Source organism: Sarcophilus harrisii, chromosome 5 (assembly GCF_902635505.1).
Source record: "Sarcophilus harrisii chromosome 5, mSarHar1.11, whole genome shotgun sequence".
Classification (NCBI taxonomy): Eukaryota; Metazoa; Chordata; class Mammalia; order Dasyuromorphia; family Dasyuridae; genus Sarcophilus; species Sarcophilus harrisii.
In genome coordinates, this window is record NC_045430.1 from 281,086,402 (window position 1) to 281,098,705 (window position 12,304).

Below are 12,304 nucleotides of genomic sequence, written 5' to 3' on the forward strand. Positions count from 1 at the left end.
AAAATCATTCTCTATCCCCTCCCCTCACCACTGAGAGCTTTGCCTCATATTTCATGGAAAGAAATTGAAGTCACCAAAAGCTCTCTCTTCTTGCCTCCTCCTCATCCCACATCCTCTAAATGCCTTCTTTGACTATTTCCTCTTTCACCCCATCACACACACTTGAAAAGGCAATTCCTCTCCTTATCAAAGCAAACCACTTTCCAAGCACAGTAGTCTTATTCCATCCCATTTTCCCCAGAAAAAAATCACCTTTCATCTCCATCCTGGTAGTTAGTAATCTTCAGGCTCTCTGTCTCTATCTCTCTCCCTCCTCCCTTGATTGCTTCCTTGGTGCCTATAAATTACCTCATGTCTCTTCCATTTTCAGAAACCCCTCAGGTATTTCATTCAGCCCTACTAGTTATTGTCCCATATCTCTTTCCCCTTTTGTAGCGAAACTCCTTGAGAAGGCCATCGCTAATTAAACCTTCACCTGCTTTCCTCTTGACTGTCTATAGTCGAACTTTGTGCTTTTAATTCCACAGAAACTGCCCTTTCCAAAGTTACCAGTAAAACTATTAATAAATTAAAATCTGAATTAAATCTAGGGTGCCTTTTCTTTCTTTCTTTCTTTCTTTCTTTCTTTCTTTCTTTCTTTCTTTCTTTCTTTCTTTCTTTCTTTCTTTTTTTCTTTCTTTCTTTCTTTTTTCTTTCTTTCTTTTTTCTTTCTTTCTTTCTTTCTTTCTTTCTTTCTTTCTTTCTTTCTTTCTTTCTTTCTTTCTTTCTTTCTTCTTTCTTTCTTTCTTCCTTCCTTCCTTCCTTCCTTCCTTCCTTCCTTCCTTCCTTCCTTCCTTCCTTTCTTTCTTTTTGGAGATCAAAGGTGATTTTATTAATTTATTAAAGCTTTTTAATTTTCAAAAGCTATGTATGGGTAATTTTTCAACATTAACCCTTGCAAAACCTTGTGTTCCAATTTTCTCCTCCTTCCCCCTCCCCCTCCCTAGATAATAAGTAATCCAATATATGTTAAACATGATAAAATATATGTTAAATCTAATATGTACATACATATTTATACAATTATCTCACTGCACAAGAAAAATCAAATCAAAATGGAAAAAATGAGAAAGAAAATAAAATACAAGCAAACAATCACAAAAAAGAATGAAAATGCCTTGTTATCATCCACACGGTTCCCACAGACCTCCCTGTGGGTGCAAATGACTCTCTTCGTGACAAGATCATTGGAGCTGGCCTGGATCATCTCACTGTTGAAAAGAGCCACACCCATCAGAATTGATCATTATATAATCTTGCTGTTGCCACATACACTCATCTCCTGGTTCTGCTCATTTCACTCAGCATCAGTTCCTGTAAGTCTCTCCAGTTCTCTCTGAAACCATCCTGCTGATTGTTTCTTACAGAACAATAATATTCCATAACATTCATGTATCATAACATATTCAGCCATTCCCCAACTGCTGGGCATTCACTCAGTTTCCAGTTTCTTGCCACTACAAAAAGGGCTGCCACAAACATGTTTGCACATATGGGTCCCTTTTCCTCCTTTAAGATCTCTTTGGGATATAAGCCCAGTAGAAATGCTGCTAGATCAAAGGATAGTGCCTTGGACATAGTTGCAAATTGCTCTCCAGAATGGTTGGAACACTTCACAACTCCACCAACAATGTAGTATTAGTGTCCCAGTTTTCTCACATCCCTTTAACATTTGTAATTATCTTTTCCTGTCATTTTAGCCAATCTGAGAGTTTTTATCCCCAAAGCTGGGGTTTATCAAACACTAGATTACTATATTTATTCACTAGTTTGTCTTGTGAACTTAACCTATTCCACTTATATACTACTCTATTTCTTAGTATGGTGCCTTTTTAATACTCATCTTTCTTGATCTCTCTGAAGCTTCTGCTTTTATTGATTACCCTGTTATGTTATCTCTCTAGTTTTCTAATGCAATACTCTCTCCTGCTTCTCTCCTTCCCTATCTAGCCCTTCACAGTCTCTTTTGCTACATTTTCTCTCTCTCTTTCTCTCTCTCTCTCCTACACACACAGACATACACACGTCTCTCTCTGTCTCTCTTTTTGTTTCTATCTCTCTTTCTCTGTTTGGGTCTCTGCTTCTGTCTATCTCTCTCTCTATTTCTCCATCACTGTATCTGTTTGTTTGTCTCTGTGGGATTCAGAGACAGTGACCTCTCTATTACTCTTCCTTTAACAAGACGCTCCATCTTCAGTCTCCAAGAAATTTTCACTGACTTTATCCCGAGCTTGGAGTACTCTCCTTCCTCCTGGCCACTTCCTGAGAGATTTATTCATCCCAATGTAGATTTTTCTCTGCTAGAAGGAGCCTTTCCTCTTTTAATGCTGTGCCTTCCTATTATTATTTCCAATCATGCTGTGTCTATCTTGTTTGTTCATAGCTGCATGTATATTGTGCCCCATAATCAGCGGTGAGTTCTTTGAGAGCCCTTGTTGAGCTTTACCTTTCTTCATGTCCCAAGGACTTAGCATGGGAGCTGACATAGCAGACATTTAATAGATGCTTGTTGACTGAGTCAATCTGACAATAAGCATTAAGCCTGGGTCAATGAAGCTTAGGTTAAGTCATTTGGAATTTGGTGATAAGCATTTTGGGCAATAGCCCTTTAAAATGTAGTGAGTTTTCCATGATTTCATCTGTATAATTGATATCATATTGCTTGCCTTGTCAGTGGTGGGGTAGAGGGAAGGTCAAGAGGGGGACAATTTGGAACTCAAAATTTAAAATGAAAAAGAATATTCAAAATAAATAAACGACAAATTAAAATGTTAATTTTTTTAAAAGGCTGTATGTAAGCAATTAAAAAAAAAAAAGGTAGTGAGACCTTGAAAGAGGTGTTGATTCTGAGATCATAACGAGACAATAGTCCCCAGCATCTATTGAAGCAATTAAAGGTTGGCTGTGGAAGGCAGCTCCTGTTTACCTGGTCCTTGCACTTGGTAGGACACTTTCACTACAGTGACTCCATTGTAGAGAGAGTAGGTGGACATTAGCCCCTTTATAGAGATGGAAAAACTGATCCTCCTTGAGGCAGAATGGTTTCACTTTCCTCATGCAACTGTGAACCCACAGCTCATCAGACCCTAAATGTCTTTCTACTCTGAGACCTTGCTAAAGTCCTCTTACAGGGGCTGGCTTTGGGGCTGCACATTGAGTGATTTTAGGAATTCCAAGAAGCAGGGATGATGATGAAGAACTAATTCCAAAAACTGATGTATCTCAAGTTGACTTGTTGAGTAATGAGCAGGAACAAGATGTGATCAACCCAGAAAGATAGACTAGAGTCAGATGTTCCAGGGGCATTCCTGGAAAAATAGAGACATTTGTATTTTAACATGGGGGGTAATAATGGGGTACTGGAGCAGGGGAGGGACATAGTCAGATATGTACCTCAGGACCATTATTTGGTGGCTATGTAGATAGTGGTCAAAGACCAGAGAAATTGAATTTAGAGAAACCACCTAAGAGGTGATTATAGAAGCTATATCAAAGATGATGAGACCTGAATTACAAATATAGTCTGAGAATGGAGAAAAGAAGCTGACTAGGGGATTCATTTTAAATCCAATTTCTATTTGTTCCTGCCTATAAAGTCATTATTTCTAGATATCTCTGCTTGGATTTTTCTTATCCCCTCCTTGCTTGGATTTCAGCTTTCTTTTGCATAGTGTTTCATTTTTGAAGTCCTTCTAAATTCAGTTTCTGTAGTGCTGTTACCACTCGATAGCGAGCAAATAAGGCTTTGTTCTCTTAAGGAGTTGGGTAGTATCATAAATAATTCAAGAAAAGGCTCATTTTCCCAGTGACCTTCAGCATCTCAAAATAAATGTGTAAGACTGACAAATGTCTCCATTTGGAGTTTCATTGTAGGGTTAAGGCCTGAGGGGCTTTGGACTGTTCAGTAGTCAATTGCATCTTTTTCACTAATTGTGACAGTCTTGGACAGGCATAGGATGGTGACATAGCAAGGGGGTGGGAGATGAATCGTGATGGCTAGTAGTTGGAGCCCAGACTTGCCAGGGCTGGACAGTCATGATGAGTAGAAGGTGACAGGGATATACTTGGCTTTCTCATCATCATTCCTTATGCACATTAAAACTTTCACCAATTGTCCTCCTTTTTTGGAAGAAATTTTTGGTTGAGTCAAATTTGACTGTAAATGACCAAGATGGCCTTGAAAGGGATCCGAATGGAAGAGATGTCAATGAGGCAGAGATCGGATTTGAAGAAAGCTGAGGAACAGCTGTGAACAATTAAATGCTGATACCTTTGTGCCAGGCCTACCAAAGAGTTGGCCTGGATCTTGTGATTCCAGGAAATTTGTGGGTCAGAAAAATGCTTAAAGATAAACTAATTGGGAAGAGAAGAGGCCACATGCCAGTGTCCAGCAAATTAGCCATAGAATGAGGAAGACCTAGGTTCACATCTTCGCTAGTTACTACTCTTTCACAGGGCTTGCCTGGGTAACTCTTGAAGACTGGAAATTCTTGGGAAATTGTCAGTTTTCACTGGGGAAGGGAAATTCTAGGCCAGGAGTTCACCACCTAGAGGAAACCATGGATTGGTATTTGCTTTCTGCTACTAAAAATGAAGTTAGAAACCAAAGACATTAGCTTTGTTTCTGTCTTGATTTATCTATGGTCTTAATTATAAGATAATAGTTAGATCATTTAGTCTCTGATTTGGTTTTTTATAATGAAAAGCAAGAGAAAATCATTTTTCTAAGAATTTCAAAATTATGATAATGAACGATATCATGCAAACATCTAATGTGTTATGAATCACTGAAGGATGACAGTACAGATAAAGAGGAGCCATTTTGATTTTACATTTTATTTTTCTCCTAGTTATATGGAAAAACATTTTTTAACATTCATTTTTTAAATCTTTGTTTTTTTTAATAATAGCTTTTTGTTTTCAAAATACATGCAGATAGTTTTCAACATTCACTCTTGCGAAACCTTGCATTCCATATTTTCTCCTTCTCTCCTCCTTATCCCCTTCCCTAGATATCCAGTAGTCCAATATTTGTTAAGCATGTGCAATTCTGTTAAACATATTTCTACATTTATCATCTATACAAGAAAAATCAGATCCAAAAAATGGGAAAGAAAAGAAAAAGCAAGCAAATAACAACAATAAAAAGGTGAAAATACAATATTGTGATCCTAAAATTTTGAGTTTCAGATTCTCTCCCTTTTTCCTCTCCACTGCCCCTCATTTATAACACAAGCAATTTGAAACAGGTTATATATATATGTAGTCATGCAAAATATGCTCATAATAGTCATGTTGTAAAAAATTGTAGACAAAAATTACTCTTCAAGAAAAATAAAGAAATAAAAAAGAGTATGTTTCAGTCTATATTCAGGCACCATCAGTTTTTTCCTCTGGGTATGGATAGCATTTTTTTTCAAAGTCCTTCTTGGACCGTTGTGTTCCTGAGAATAGTCATGTCATTCACAGCTGATCATCTTACAACAGCAATGCTGTGCACTTTGTACCCAGTATACTTTGCTTTACAGCAGCTCAGGAAAGTTTTTTCCAGGTTTTTCTGAGAGCATCCTGGTCATCATTTCTCATAAAGAGATGCCAATCTTGAAGAGTAATTAAAATGAAATGTAAGCTTTTGAGAAGCAGGTCAAGATCCCTGTGGATATTTCATTATTTATTGTCTTAGCTTTTCAAGATAGGCAAATTGTCACAATTGAAGCCACCAGTTCCCTTCCCTTCTCTCCCCTCCCTTCCACCCAACTCAAGACACATAAATAAACTTAAGTTGATGTACAAGAACACATGTGGTGCAGTGGATAGATCTGGTTTGGGAATCAGGAAGACCTGTTTTCAACTTCAGTCACATACACTTTCTAGCTGTGTGATTTTAATTTTTAATTAATTAATTATTTTATTTTAAAAATTATGTACAGATAATTTTTCAACATTGACCCTTGCATAGCCTTGTGTTTCAGAATTTCCCCTCCTTCCCCCATCCCCTCCCCAAATGGCAAGCTATCCAATACATGTTATACGTGTTAACATATATGTTAAATTCATTATATGTAAATATATTTATACAATTCTCTTGCTGCATAAGAAAAATCAAATCCAAAAGGAAAGAAAATGAGAAAGAAAACAAAATACAAGCAAACAACAACAAAAAGAGCAAGAATGTAATGTTATGATCCACACTCAGTTCCCACAGTCTCTCTCTGCGTGTAGATGGCTCTCTTGATCACAAGATCATTGGAACTGGCTTCAATCATCTCATTGTTGGGAAGAGTCACATCCATTGGAATTGATCATCATATAATCCTGCTGTTGCCGTGTACAGTCATCTCCTGATTTTGCTCATTTTAGTCAGCATCAGTTCCTGTAAATCTCTCCAGGCCTTTCTGAAATCATCCTGCCCTCTCCATGGGCCTAGGATTCTACAGACTAGACTTTGTCATTGATGAAAAAGACAATGTTGTGAGGGAGGCCTCCCCTAATTGCCCGTTCCTAACAGGGAGCAGCTTCTTTATCTCCTGCTGTCCTTTGGCTTTCCACAGAGCCCAGGAGGCAGCTGCTCAGCCCTCAGAACAGTGTGATCTGCCTCAGGCTTTGCAGCATGCAGCTATTCTCAGCTGACTGGGGACATGTGGCCAAGCCTTTACACTGCTGAACCCTAGCCTGCCCAGTGTCTCTAACCCAGATGGGAAATGCCATCGCAATGTCTCAATTCCGGGCTTATGAGGATCCCTGCTTTCCTAGATTGTTTTCCTCTTATGCCAGCAGGACGGATTAGCTAAGCAAGCAGAGAGTTCATTTTATTAGGAAGACAACAATGAGAATGACAGAAGAAGGCAAGTGACTGCACTGAATCTTGTTTTCCCTTTTAAATTAAAAACAGAATCATACAATCCTGCCTTAGAAGGCACTGCCATGAGCCATTACCCACCCACCCCCCTTCCTGCCCCTAAAGATCTAGGTCTAGTTGAGAAGCTAAGAAGGAAAATCATTACGCTCCTGCCCTTTATTCTCAGACCACCTTGGTGAGTGCTCAGACCATCCATTAACACAGGTCATTCAATAAGGGATGAATTGGGAGAATTGTCTTCATTCTTCAAACCCATCTACCCTCAAGGAAATGGTCTCTCAAGTAGGACAAAGTGAAGAACAATAGAAGAAACTTTTATACCAAGATAATCTGTGGCAAGAGTAAACAAGAAAGGAGGACACAGGAAAAGAAGAGTGGATTTTGAGGTCAGAGGTTTGGGGTTCATGCCTCAGTTTTACCATTTGTGACCAGTGTGACTAATGCGAGAAAGAACTAGCCTCTATCTTTCTGACCACCAGTCTCAATCACCATATTGGCTAATATTAAATGCTACCATATCTCCCCTCTGAGTGTGAATACTATGTGACAGAACCAGGGTTTGCGGCTTGTCCATTGATCTAAACAACTTTATCCTATTTTGTCTAGAGGAAATATAATCCCCCAATTACACAGAAAGCCTAAGTCCCAGTTGACACTGAGGACAAATCATCCTCTAAATGACTCTGCTGAGCAACGAGGAGGCTCTTTCTTTGGCTTCTGACTGAAGTGTGTCTCCCAAGGCTCCTCTTTCTAAAGCAACTGACAAAAAAGTAATTGAGACAGAGAATGACCATGAGTTGATGTCATGGGAGATGCGCATATGGAAGAATTGGGGGGATGTTTTGTCTAGAAAAGAGAATATTTGGAATGGGAAAGGTCATTCTCTTTAAATATTTAAAGGACTAAAGGATTAGATTTTTTTGTCTGTTCCCAGAGGCTATAATTGGCAGCAGGGCACGGACAGATGTTACAGAGAAGTAAATTTAGTCTTCTACTAAAGAAAGGCCTCCTGAAAATTATTGCCATCCTAAAGTGGAAGGGTCTTCCACTGAAGGAGGTGCCCTCACTTAAAATCATTAAGCAAAGGTTGAGTGACTAATTGTTGGGGATGTTGTGGTGGTCATTCTTGTTCCAACCCTGAGATGTCCTACTTATGTGGTTGATGAAGCACAATCACCCATGTTTTTCTATTCCCGCCAATGTCTGTTGAAAGTCTCCTTGGTCAAATTAATAGATGATCTGCCAAATGCATTCTTCCAAGTAGTTTTGGAATTCCTTTGGTCTCTTTTCCAGGGCCCATAGCTATGTGTTTTGAGTCACTGACCAGATTTTTAAAAATCTTTTCCTCCTATGTATCTAGGTGTTTATTTTTCGTAACCTTTTTTTTTTTATTTTTAAATCCTCATTTGGAACTTCATCTGGAAGTAGAGTTGAAAACATCCTCCAAGTCCTTCATTTTCTTACCAAATATTTCCCAATCACTAACAGTTTATTGCAGTTTTCTTATGACAATATCATTTATTTCCATATGAATCAGCAGAACTTAGTAGTGGTCAGAAAGCTTAATTCATATCTTGGCAGGCATAATAAAATTTTATTATTCTTTCTGTGTTTAACAGCATATAGCTGCTCATGTCCCATCCTCTTCCCCTTGATATTGGAGGCAATAGTCTAAAGTATTTTTTTTAATCTTCAAAAATCATTTTTAGTTGACATTCTTTTTATCATCATCCTTCGTAGATAGTGGCTTAAGGGATGGGATATTAGACTAGAATCAGGAGGAAGGACCTATATTCAAATCCTATCTCAGATCCTTCCTACCCACATGAGCTTTGCAAGTCACTTAATCCCTCTGGGCTACAATTTTCTCATATGAGAAGGAGAGATAATAATAACTCCTATCTCATAGTGTTGTTGTGAGGATCAAATGAAATACCATGTGTAAAGAGTTTTTGGATTTTGAAAAAGCTCTACAAATGCTATTACTTAAATTTATTAAACATCTTCCTCCATGAAGCAAGCCATCTCTTGTGGGGAAAAAAAGAAAAAGAAAAGCAATTAATTGAAATTAAAGAATAGGTCAACCAAATATGAACATTTTCAGTATTCAAAATCCAGTCTTCCATCTCTCATTTTTTTAACATTAGATAATAATAATTCTATCCCCGAGACTTATCTAATTCTCAAATGCCCTGAAGGTAGAATTGGAGTGTGAGTAAGAATGGGAGCACAACTGAGAATACAGTCCTAAAAGACATGTCAGTGCAGAGAAAAGAAGAAACATTTTGGACCATCGAATCACCCTGCTGTGGGGGTCAGGGAAGGGCAGGGGCTAGAAATGTTGGGGATGAACAATCTGCTTTACTAGTGGATATGATTTTGTGAAGTTGGACATAGACAGAACTCTCATATGGAGGAGACTTTAGTGCTGAGATCCCTGAGGGAAACTTTATTAGAGCTGGACCTAAAAAGTTGTGTGCTTCTGATGAAAAGAAGGACGCTCTGGGATCACCCTCTGTGGGACAGCCTTATTGAATGGATTGACCATTGATGGAGAGCTGTATCTGTGGAGAAGTGCCCAAAGAGAGACACAACAGATGGATTTGAGAACTTCTGCCATTTTCCAGGATAAGAAAAACTCAAGGCAAAGCAGACAACCACACTAGTCAGGGGTGCCTCTAGGTAGAAAGGTAAAGGTAGGAAGCTTGGGAGTGATCAGAGGTCCTCTTTAGAACATGACTTCTGTTTTTTTTTTTATTTTAAATTTATTGAACACCAAATCAAAAAAAAAACATACTTATCTAACATAGAACAGAAAAAGAGTACATGTGAATCTCTATTGTATACATCTTAATTAAAAAAAGTATATAGCAAATTCAATATATTAATTCCAAAGCTCTCTTGCATATCTTTTTGCATCCAAACTGTCGATCATATAGATCTCTTTATTTTAAAATTGTGTCCATGACATTTTTCTTTCTTTTTTTTTAAACAACTTTGTGACTAGTTCTCCTCCCTTCAAATTAAAAACAAAACAAAAAACAATTCAACCCTTGAAACAAATGTGCAAAATTAAACAAACTAAACCTGCATATTTGCAATGTCCAAAAATCTATTTTGATTCTACATCTGAAATTCATCTCCTCCCAGTCAGGGAAGATTCCAGGGAAACCACTGCACTGTTTAGAGTTCTGAATTTTTTCAAAGTTATTTTTCCTTACATTGCTTGAGATATTGTAGACATTGTTCTAATTCTATCCTGTCTACATCCATTCACGCAATCTTTCACAAGTTGCTCTTAAACTTCTCTTATCATTTCTTAGAACATGATAATATTCCATGACATTTCTCTGCCATAATTTATTTACTGAATTGATAGATATTTTTTATTTCTAATATTTTGTCATATAACGAAAAAATATGCTACTTGTAAATATTTTTCCAGTATCAGTTCTCTTCCTAATCTTGGATCTTTTAGGACATAGATCTAATAGTGGTAGAGTTGGGCCAAAAGATATGCAGTCTGGTGACATTGAGAGCATAGTTCCAAATTGATTTCCAAGAACAGCTGGGCTAATTCACAGCTCACCAGCAGTTCACCAGTGTGCCTCAGTTCAGGACTCCTAAGAGGTTAAAGCTACATAGGTTATTGCTGAGGGTTGGACATAGGAAGATACAGTTATTTTTAATATGAACCCTACTTTTTTGTCTTTGACCTATAAAAAAAATTCCTTTGGTGAGCTACATTTTTTCAAGAGCATTTGATGGCGGCCTGTGGAGTGAGTCTAGAGACATTCTGACACTGGCACCGTTGCCATGAATTTGCACACGAGATTATGCGTGAAATGAATTGTCCATTTATTTTCATCTCTTAGAATCTCCATTTACCTCATAATCCTACCCCTTTTACTGGAGGCTTTTATTCCATCCAGCTGCTAGGGCCAACTTCAAATCATGATGTATTTTCTTTGTACACAAATGACATTTACTAATATGTATCTATGTAGTTCTCTCTGATAGACCATAATAAGCTTCTTGATGACAGGGCTGGCTTAAGTTTTTTCATCTTTATTTCACCAATACCCAGAACCATGTTTTGTTCAGTCTAGGCACTTAATAAAAGCTCAGTGATTGTTTGATTGACCAGGTAGGAGCAGGAACCAGAGAAATGATAAGATGACTAAAATCTCCCCTGATCCTTCAAGCTGTGTGAACGTCCCTGAGACATAAATTTGTTCAAGCTTTGAATTTAAAATCAGAAGACACAGGGATGACATTTCAGTCCTGCTCTGACATGGCTTAACTACATATGTGACACAAACGTGGAGCACTTGGGCTTCTGAGTCTTAGGTTTCTTCATTGTGAAATAGGGTAATAATCCTTATTGCTGTCTGAAAGGGTTGTCATCAGGGCTAAAAAGAGTTAGTAACAGCAACATGATGTAGCAGAGAGTGTCAAGTTTAGAGTCAGGAATGACAAGACTTATGAGGAAAGCACTTTGTAAACGAGATCGATGGAAGTTATCATCGTCCAAATGTGTTTTTAGTCTATAAATCATCCTAAAAACAAAACCTGCAATTATTATCACAGCAGATTCTGACATCAGTTGGAAGTATCTGAGGAAATGCCATGGAGCACATGAGTTTGGATACTTTTAAAGAATCTATAGCTACTGTATGTTTTTTAAAAAAAGAACAATAATCTCTTCTGTCTTTTTCCTCCTACATCTTTTCCCATTGAAAAGAGAAAGAAAAAGAAAAAAAAGAATATCTTTGTGACAAATATGCATAAAAAAGTAAAACGAATTTCCATACTGGCCAAATTCAAACATCATGGCTTTCATTCTTTACCCCATGCCCTTCCCCTCTGGCAGGAGGAGAGTAGCATTTCATCCTCAGTTTTCCATTAGCAAGCATGGTTGATCGTTTATTGATCAGATGGAAATACACCTGGCCTGGTGGAGAGAAGATGTCATTTAAGGGAGAAAATAAAAAATAAAGAAAAAAATATAAATCCTTAACTCACTAGCAGTTTTCAAGGTCTAGCTCTTAGACCCTTTTCTATCTTGGTTTACTTGAACAAACAAAGGAACTGACTTTTCTGACATTTTGTTTTTTATTATTCAGTCATGTCCATTTCTTCTTGACCCATTTGGAGAAACCCCACTTCTTGGTAGACAGATTGGATTGGTTTGCCATTTCTTTTTCCAGTTAATTTTACAGCTGGGAAAACTAAGGCAAACAGAGCTAAGCGACTTGCCCAGGGTCATACAGCTAATAAGTATTTGAAATTAGATTTGAACTTGGGAAGATGAATCTTCCTGATTCCAATCCCAGGGCTCTGTGCACTATGGTTCCCCCTAGCTGCCTACTCCTCTGATGAGAACCCTCTAAACCAGAGGCAAGG